This window comes from Haliotis rubra, unplaced genomic scaffold (genome assembly GCF_003918875.1).
Source record: "Haliotis rubra isolate DU_JTF1 unplaced genomic scaffold, ASM391887v1 Scf278, whole genome shotgun sequence".
NCBI classification, from domain to species: Eukaryota; Metazoa; Mollusca; class Gastropoda; order Lepetellida; family Haliotidae; genus Haliotis; species Haliotis rubra.
In genome coordinates, this window is record NW_025766869.1 from 130,449 (window position 1) to 140,443 (window position 9,995).

Consider the following 9,995-nt stretch of genomic DNA (forward strand, 5'->3'; position numbering starts at 1 on the left):
AAACTTTATGGATAACAACTTTTTATTCGTGAGTGCGACGTTTCGATACAGATTCTTGTACATGCTTGACAACGGTACAAGAATCTGTATCGAAACGTCGCACTCACGAATAAAAAGAAGTTGTTATCCATAAAGTTTGTTCTATACTGTATACTTTAGTGTACGATATCAGCCTGTATACTTCAGTGTACATTATCAGCCTCTATAATTTACTGTACGTTGTCAGTCTGTATACTTTACTCCACGTTATCAGCCTGCATACTTTACTGTACGCTATCAGCTTGTATACTTGAGTGTACGTTATCAGCTTGTATTCTTCAGTGTACGTTATCAGCCTGTATACTTTACTGTACGTTATCAGCTTGTTTACTTCAGTGTACGTTATCAACCTGTATACTATACTGTGCGTTATCAGCCCCTATACTTCAGAGTACGTTATCAGACTATATACTTCAGTGTACGTTATAAGCCTCTATACTTTACTGTACTTTATCAGCCTGTATACTTTACTGTACGTTATCAGCACACATACTTTACTGTACGTTATCAGCACACATACTTTACTGTACGTTATCAGCCTGTATATTGTACTGTACTTTATCAACCTGTATACTTTACTGTATGTTATCAGCCTGTATACGTCAGTGTACGTTATCAACCTGCATACTTTACTGTACGTTATCAGCCTGTATACTTCAGTGTACGTTATCAGCCTGTATACTTTAATGTACATTATCAGCCTGTATACTTTACTCTACGATATCAGCCTGTATACTTTATTGTACGTCATCAGCCTGTATATTGTACTGTACTTCATCAACCTGTATACTTAACTGTATGTTATCAGCCTGTATACGTCAGTGTACGTTACCAGCCTGTATACTTTACTGTACGTTATCAGCTTGTGTACTTCAGTGTACGCTATGAGCCTGTGTACTTCAGTGTACGTTATTAACCTATATACTTTAATGTACATTATCAACCTGTATACTTTACTCTACGTTATCAGCCTGTATACTTTACTGTACGTTATCAGCTTGTATACTTCAGTGTACGTTATCAGCTTTTATACTTCAGTGTACGTTATCAACCTGTATACTTTACTGTACGTTATCAGCTTGTATACTTCAGTGTACGTTATCAGGCTGTATACTTTACTGTACTTTATCAACCTGTATACTTTACTGTACGTTATCAGGTTGTATACGTCAGTGTACGTTACCAACCTGTATACTTTACTGTACGTTATCAGCTTGTATACTTCAGTGTACGTTATCAACCTGTATACTTTACTGTACTTTATCAACCTGTATACTTTACTGTACATTATCACCCTGTATACGTCAGTGTACGTTATAAGCCTGTATACTTTACTGTACGATATCAGCATGTATATTTTATTGCACGTTATCACCCTGTATACTTCAGTGTACGTTATCAGACTGTATACTTTACCACTACGTTATCAACCTGCATATTTTACTGTTCGTTATCAACCTGTATACTTTACTGTACTTTATCAGGTTGTATACGTCAGTGTACGTTATCAGCCTGTATACTTTACTGCACGTTATCGACCTGTATACTTTACTGTACGTTATCAGCCTGTATACTTTACTGTACTTTATCAACCTGTATACTTTACTGTACTTTATCAGGTTGTATACCTCAGTGTACGTTATCAGCCTGTATACTTTACTGCACGTTATCGACCTGTATACTTCAGTGTACGTTATCAGCCTGTATACTTTACCACTACGTTATCACCATGCATATTTTACTGTTCGTTATCAGCCTGTATACTTTACTGTACGTTATCAGCTTGTATACTTCAGTGTACGTTATCAACCTGTATACTTTACTGTACTTTATGAGCCTGTATACTTTACTGTACGTTATCAGGTTGTATACATCAGTGTACGTTGTCAGCCTGTATACTTTACTGCACGTTATCAGCCTGTATACTTTACTGTACGTTATCAGCCTGTAAACTTTACTGTACGATATCAGCATGTATATTTTATTGTACGTTATCACCCTGTATACGTCAGTGTACGTTATCAGCCTGTATACTTTACTGTACGTTATCGGCCTGTATACTTCAGTGTACGTTATCAGCCTGTATACTTAACCACTACGTTATCACCATGCATATTTTACTGTTCGTTATCAGCCTGTATACTTTACTGTACGTTTTCAGCTTGTATACTTCAGTGTACGTTATCAACCTGTATACTTTACTGTACTTTATCAGCCTGTATACTTTACTGTACGTTATCAGGTTGCATACATCAGTGTACGTTATCACCCTGCATATTTTACTGCTCGTTATCAGCCTGTATACTTTACTGTACGTTATCAGCCTGTATTCTTTACTGTACGTTATCAACTTGTATACTTCAGTGTACGTTATCAGCTTTTATACTTCAGTGTGCGTTACCAACCTGTATACTTTACTGTACGTTATCAGCTTGTATACTTCAGTGTACATTATCAACCTGTATACTTTACTGTACTTTATCAGGTTGTATACGTCAGTACGTTATCAGCCTGTATACTTTACTGCACGTTATCGACCTGTATACTTTACTGTACGTTATCAGCCTGTATACTTTACCACTACGTTATCACTCTGCATATTTTACTGTTCGTTATCAGCCTGTATACTTTACTCTACGTTATCGGCTTGTATACTTTACTGTAAGTTATCAGCCTGTATACTTTACTGTACGTTATCAGCCTGTATATTTCAGTTTACGTTATCAGCCTGTATACCTCAGTGTACGTTATCGGGCTGTATACTTTACTGTACGTTATCAGCCTGTTTTCTTTACTGTACGTTATCAACATGTATACTATACTGTACGTTTTCAGCCTGTATACTTCAGTGCACGTTATCATCATATAAAGTAATCTACATAATGACAAAATAGTGAATACTCAAACACACAATAACCTGCTTAATGTTAATTTAATTCTGAACCTGGAAAGGCATAATAACTTCCTCATGTGAGTGCAGTTAACAGTTTACAATCATATTGTTCGGAGACCAGGCTGAATACTCTGCATCACTTTTACCACAGTGAAGAGACTATGTGGATAGCTTGGTATTCTGTACCGTGTTGGTATCAGCAACTAAGGTCAACAGAAATCAGTTAATACGTGTTACCACTGGTAACCAAAGATAATAAATTTTACTTTAGCTGTCAGAAAAGGGCCCCCTTTGACTGATAACAACAAGGAAGTCAGGGTTGTGTTCTGGCGAGTTGGTTCTGGCGGCTGGAAACGTTTTGCTCAGTAGTAGCGAGCCACGTTGTTATCAGACAAGGCAAGACGCAGGTTTTCCAAGAACCTCCTGTGACTTATAACGAGAACTACTAGGTCAAGTTTGTGTGTCGGCAAGGTGCTTCTCCGTGTTAATCAGCTACAGCTTAACTGTACTACTAAATTCATAAGCTATACTCTTGCTTCACGCATATTATGAATAAGATATTAACCTTCTCACTTCTTTTCCCCGTCCCCGCGAATCTATACCGAAACGTCGCATCGCTGTATAATACAGAAGATGTCATCCATGAAGTGTCATACCTTTCTTATTACTGTTCAGGGGCGGTGGGGTAGCCTTGTGGTTAAAGCGTTCGCTCGTCACGTCGGAGACCCAGGCTCGATTACCCACATGGCATGGGTTCAATGTGTGGAGCCGATTTCTGGTGTGCCCCGAAGTGATTTCCTGGAATACTAGAATTGCTAAAAGCGACGTAAAACCATACTCACTCTGTCACTGTTCTAAGAGGCGACTAACGGGATAGTGTGGTCATTTTCGTTGACTTATTGATGTTTGCCAACATATACCGACTGCTGTGATGGATGCTGGAAATGTCAGTCACTGGACTGACTGGTCCAGACTCGATTATTGACAGACCGGTGTCATACAGCAGGAACGCTGTGTCGCATAGTACATCGTTAAACAGGAATAACACAGACACAATGAATCTGTGTAGCAAGGGAATACCGAGGTGCATATTGTATTCCTCTGAGTGAGTGAGTGAGTGAGTGAGATGTGGGAGGTTGATTGTATGTACAGGTGATTGGGTGCGTGTTGCATTAACCGTTGACTTTCCCCAAAATTGACAGGTTTTTGCCAAAGTGTGTTTCAACACTACACCGTCACCCTGTCACTAGACACACGCCAGTCGTGAATGAAGGATGTTCCGGCGCACTGACTTCATCAAATATCGTTTTAGCTGTTATTACGTTCAATGATGTTGCATTTAATTTAAAAGATCAATTTTATCATATTAACAAATGTTAAAAAATTATTCCACAAAAAAAATATTTTGTTGTATTTTAAAGCGATTTTACGTGGTACTATTTGACAATAGCGTAGTTATGTTAATACCGCTGGAGTTTAATACGGGCAGGAATACGAATCAACTGTTTGAGGTCACAAGTACGGAAGCGCTGAAGGGACCTCATGAAATATAATTTATCTTGAGCGCACAAGTTAGTATATTGAGCGCTCAAGTTAGTATCTTGAGCGCACAAGTTAATATCTTGAGCGCACAAGTTAGTTATCTTGAGTGCACAAGTTAATATATTGAGCTCACAAGTTAGTTATCTTGAGCACACAAGTTAGTATCTTGAGCGCACACGTTAGTATGTTGAGCGCTCAACTTAGTATATTGAGATACACTGCTTTATAAGCAGTTCATGTGGAAGCAAGGAGGAGTGGAAAGGCGAGCTGATTCATGCTTATTTCGGTCTTGGGTTCCAATACAAACACATAACACATCTTCTTGTCAAAAATCATGGTATAGTATAGTACGCCATACGAAGCGTATTCTGAGGTGTATGTCCCTCTTTCGCACCAGATACCAGATTTGCTGATGTTACAGTGAGTGAGTGAGTGAGTACGGTTTACACCGCTTTTGGCAATATTCCAGCAATATCACGGTGGGGAACACGAGAAATGGACTGCACACATTGTACCCATATGGGAAATCGAACCCAGGCGTGACGATCGGACGCTTTAACCACGAGGCTACCCACCGCCCCGCTTATGTTACATACTTTATTGCGGACAACTTCGACGATCTGAACAAAGACATGGTTATCGTTGATGCATCAAAATGTACCCTATGCGGTTTAATCGTGAAACAGGATACTGTACGGTCGTTGTTGGACCCGAATGGTGTTCAATTTCGCCCAGGACACTGTCTTCATCGACGTATTTATTCTTCAACTTCCTGTGTTGTTAAAACATGTTAAATAAACTACAACACACATACGTATACATAAGGGATTGATACGGAAGAAGTGAAACGGGGAACACGGTATTTTAGTAAGAAATAAAGTCGGTATATATGCTATACGTGCACATACTAATGGATCAAATAAATCAGGCGGGTTTTATATGATATTGTACAGAGTTAAACTGCCATTGTACTCACGTTAGGAAACATTACTGATACATGCAAACCAAGACTACAGACTATAGTTCCCTGAAAGTGGTCGACTTTACTTCCAATACATCAGACATTAGTTTTATAATTAACATAATTAAGTATAACACTCCATGTTTACATTTTTCATGGTCATGTAATACTATATATACATAATAAAGCCGTAGCAAAAAACAAGTTATCCAAGCTTTACGCTAGTGTTCATAATACTATGTACCAATATAAGAAGTAAGTAAAACCACTATTCATCCCTGCAATAAACTCCTACTCATGTTTATGTTTTAATTCTTATTATGACATTACACAAACCTAGGCCTGCTTTATGTAATAAAGCAAAAAGTGGTAAAATCAGATACAAAGAATAGTATTGACAAGCATAAAGACGATGAACGTTTACATGATAAACATTATCAATGTTCATGATACAATTGCATACTTTTACATAGTCTCATCATAAACACCTATAGTTAACTCCGACTTTGCATCGTTTGAAATCTTCCAAAAGGATATAAGTTTGTACATTTTAGCCAGCAGTCAAACAAATGTGCGTTCCATTAATGCCATTAGATGCTAAACACGAAGTTGAGCGCTCAAGATATTAACTTGTGCGCACAAGATACTAACTTGTGCGCTCAAGATACTAACTTGTGCGCTCAAGATACTAACTTGTGCGCTCAAGATATTAACTTGTGCGCTCAAGATATTAACTTGAGCGCTCAAGATATTAACTTGTGCGCTCAAGATACTAACTTGTGCGCTCAAGATAACTAACTTGTGCGCTCAAGATAAGTAACTTGTGTGCTCAAGATATTAACTTGAGCGCTCAAGATAAGTAACTTGTGTGCTCAAGATATTAACTTGAGCGCTCAAGATATTAACTTGTGCGCTCAAGATACTAACTTGTGCGCTCAAGATAACTAACTTGAGCGCTCAAGATATTAACTTGTGCGCTCAAGATAATTTTTATTTCATGAGGTCCCTTCAGCTTTTTAATTGTGCGCTCAATATACTAACTTGTGCGCTCAATATACTAACTTGTGCGCTCAATATTCTAACTTGTACGCTCAAGATAAATTATATTCCATCAGGTCCCTTCAGCGCTTCCGTAAAATTGCATTATGGGTAATAAATAGAATAACTAACTCGGTACAAGTGATTACGGGAAATATACCCTCGTTAAAATAATGATCAGTGCCTGGCCAAGGCTTGGCACTGTGAACATTATTTCAACTCGGGCATATTTCCCGTAATCACTCGTACCTCGTTGGTTATTCTCTAAATATCAAATTTATCCTTTAAGGATGAAAAATTGAGACAGTTATTCCTTGAGATAAAAAACAGACAACCCGATCAGAAATCCGTTGTATCAGTAATGACACTACTTGCAGACATGTGAACTCAAAACGGTTTAATCTTCTATTCAGTACATGAAGAATATTGCCCTTGGATGCTTTCAGACCGTTTACTTAATGGTGCGGTCCCAGTGGCGACCTCGGGAGCTCGACCATTCTCGACCTGGGGGTTATCTCAACCTCAAAACGACCCAAAAACGACCTCATAACGACCTCGCAAGGACCTTTACGACCTTAGTTCGATTTTAGTTCGACTTCAGTCGACCTTTCTCGACTTAGGTCGGCTAAGTTGAGAAGACCTATACTCGACCAGCTAGACCCGTATATCGACCTAATTTCGAATTAATTTCGTCCTAAGTAGACCGGCCCGACTTCACCGCGACCTGTGTTCAACGGGAGCGACTGGTTCTCGAAGGAAATTCCGTTTTTCGGCCGAGTAGACCCTTGGTTTCCAAACTGTATAAATTACAGGGTGCATTGTCACCAGGTACCCATTCAATTAGAGGACTGCAAAGTAGTAACATCACCATCAGGAACCTTGACGTATACCTGGTGAGCCCCGAGAAGTGAAGACTGCTTACCATTTGGGTGCAGATAGCCTGGCACCTGCTTGAACTGGTGGATGACCTGAAGAATGCCAACCCTCCTCCAAAGCCAAAGCCTCAGCCGTAAGCACATCAATCCTATCATTGAAGCCTTCAAAGCTGAGTATTGGTCAGATGAGTGGGATCAGAGTAGATGGAATACCGTAGCCCGTGCTTTCAAGGAAAGGTGGCAATTTCCATATTGCACCGGTGCGTTTGATGGCAAGCACATACGCATCAAGAAGCCCCCCCAAAAGCGGGTCCCTCTTCTACCACTACAAGAACTTCTTTTCTATTGTCTTGCTGGCACTCGCGGATGCCGACTACAAGTTCCCGTGGGTCAACGTCGGGGCCAAGGGATCAGCATCATACGCTGATGGTGTTCAACCATTCACGAGATCGGATGGAGGGCGATGACCTTGTATTCCCCGTATGGTGTGCCATACTTCATCATCGGAGACGATGCCTTTCCACTCCGCCCCTGGATGATGAGGTCCTTTTCCATGCGTCAGATGGACCCCGATCAGCAGATCTTCAACTGCAGGTAATTATTCTTTTCCATAAATACCTAAATCAAATTATAACTTAGCATCTTTGGGTGTCTGCAATATTATCTCAAAGGTTTTGAATTTTGAGTGCATTTGACTTAAAAAATGTTTGATTTGTGACTTTTACAGACTGTCTAGGGCCAGACGAGTGGTGGAGAATACCTTCGGGATTCTGGCTATGAGGTTCCAGATCTTCCTCGGCTCCCTAAACAGATATCCCAGGCCTGCGTCACTTTACACAACATGCTGAGAACGAGGAACCGGAACAGTCAGATGAACCTAATAGACCGGGGAATGGGGACTGTTCACTCACCCCAGGCAAGTGGCGCTCCTACACACAGCTGCTTGATGGGGATAACCGGGGTACGAGGAACGTTACCCAACTAGATGGCGCCAACCAAAGAAACTATTTGAAGGACTATTTCATGGGCCCAGGAGCTGTTCATTGGCAAGAGAAGATGATATCCAAATGACTCTAAAGTGTACTCTATTATTTAGGACTACTTCATTTACAAAGGAACTCTTGTTTGTATTTTATTTACACTATTTACAATTGGTAAATGCGAAAAAAACACACAATGAAAACTAACTATATACATGATGAAAAGAACAAACTTTATTACAATCGTACAAGATGCATTTACATTTACACTTAGCAATGGATGGAAAATACAAAAAAATATCCGATAAAAAAGCTTTTAAATCTTGTATTGGAAACTCATTTAAATAATCTGAAGGTAACATTTCACATCAGTATAAAGTGCTCATGACAATATATGAGTACCAAGTTCTACTTATCAGTTTCACTGTCTTTGCTGAGAGTCCTGAACATGTGACTGATCCTCTGAGGTGTGTGTAGGGTCCAAGAGACCGCTTGGTAGGTACAGAGATATACCTGCTGCAGCACTGGAGTCAAAGCTGGGGAAGATACCAGCCTGTTTCGCTGCTTTGCGGCGTGTTGGAGAGGGTGGTGTGCTCAGGGTGGACCTCTGGGTGGCAGCAGGTTGGTGTGGAGATGATGTGCTACCACTGGCTGCCGTTTGGCTTTTATGAAGCATCTGGGAAGATGGCGACCATTTATGCGGTCGGCGCGGACTCGATTAGGTCGTGTTGAGGTCGAGATAGGTTGACTTCAGGTCGACTCGGTCGACTCCAGGTTGAGTCCAAGTCGAGTCCAGTTCGAGTTGGTCGACTCAAGGTCGAGTCGAGGTCGAGTCGAGGCCGAGTACAGATCGACTCTAAGACGAACACAGATCGGCATGTCAGGCCAGCTCGACCTTCAACTCGACCAACTCGACCTAATGTCGACCTAAACTCGACCTTTTTTCGACCTACCTCGACCTATTCTCGACCCCATCTCGGACCGAAGGTCGAGGAGGAAGTCGGGGAAAATCTTTGACATGTCAAAAAAAATTCAAAAACTTGGTAGACCTGATTCGATCTGACTCGACCTGACTCGACCTAACTCGTTCTGAAACTCGACCAACTCGACCCCTCATTCGACCTTCAGGTCGAGAAGGTCGAGTAGCGTGAGGTCGGCACTGGGACCGCACCATTACAGAAACAATTACACTTGTTTGTTCACAGGAAACGTGAATTTCCATTTTAAGGAACAATTTTCCAGTTCCTTGATTTATTTTTTTTTGCAGACCGCCAACATCATCTTCAAATGGCTAAAAAAATACAGGGCCGCAGTTCTGAACCCCATCTTACACCAGTTTATATCAAAGGTGTCTGACACGTTATGCGTATTAGTCTCTGAGAGGGTACATAATTTATTCAGGTTTCTTAATTTGGTAAATTACCCGTGCAGATCGAGGTTAGAATAGGTCTCCAGCAACCCATGCTTGTCATAGGAGGCGACTAACAGGATCGGGTGGTCAGGTTCGTTAACACATTGCATCCCAGTTGCGTTGATCAATACCACGTCAATCACTGAATTGTCTGGTCAAGACTCATACAGCTAAATAATTGCTTAGTGCTGTGTTAACCAAATCAAAACCAAAATAGACCCATAAGTACTCTGCGATAAAGACATGTTATCAGTTT

At 40.5% G+C, this 9,995-nt stretch overlaps 1 long non-coding RNA gene across 1 annotated transcript; it reads left to right on the plus strand.

Annotated features, from left to right (window-relative positions):
• Positions 1 to 7,024: 7,024 nt before the first annotated feature.
• LOC124281035 lies at positions 7,025 to 8,309 on the plus strand. The gene is made up of 2 exons (XR_006899830.1): positions 7,025 to 7,942; positions 8,076 to 8,309. It is a non-coding gene; the product is annotated as an uncharacterized LOC124281035 (long non-coding RNA).
• The last annotated feature ends 1,686 nt before the right edge of the window (positions 8,310 to 9,995 follow it).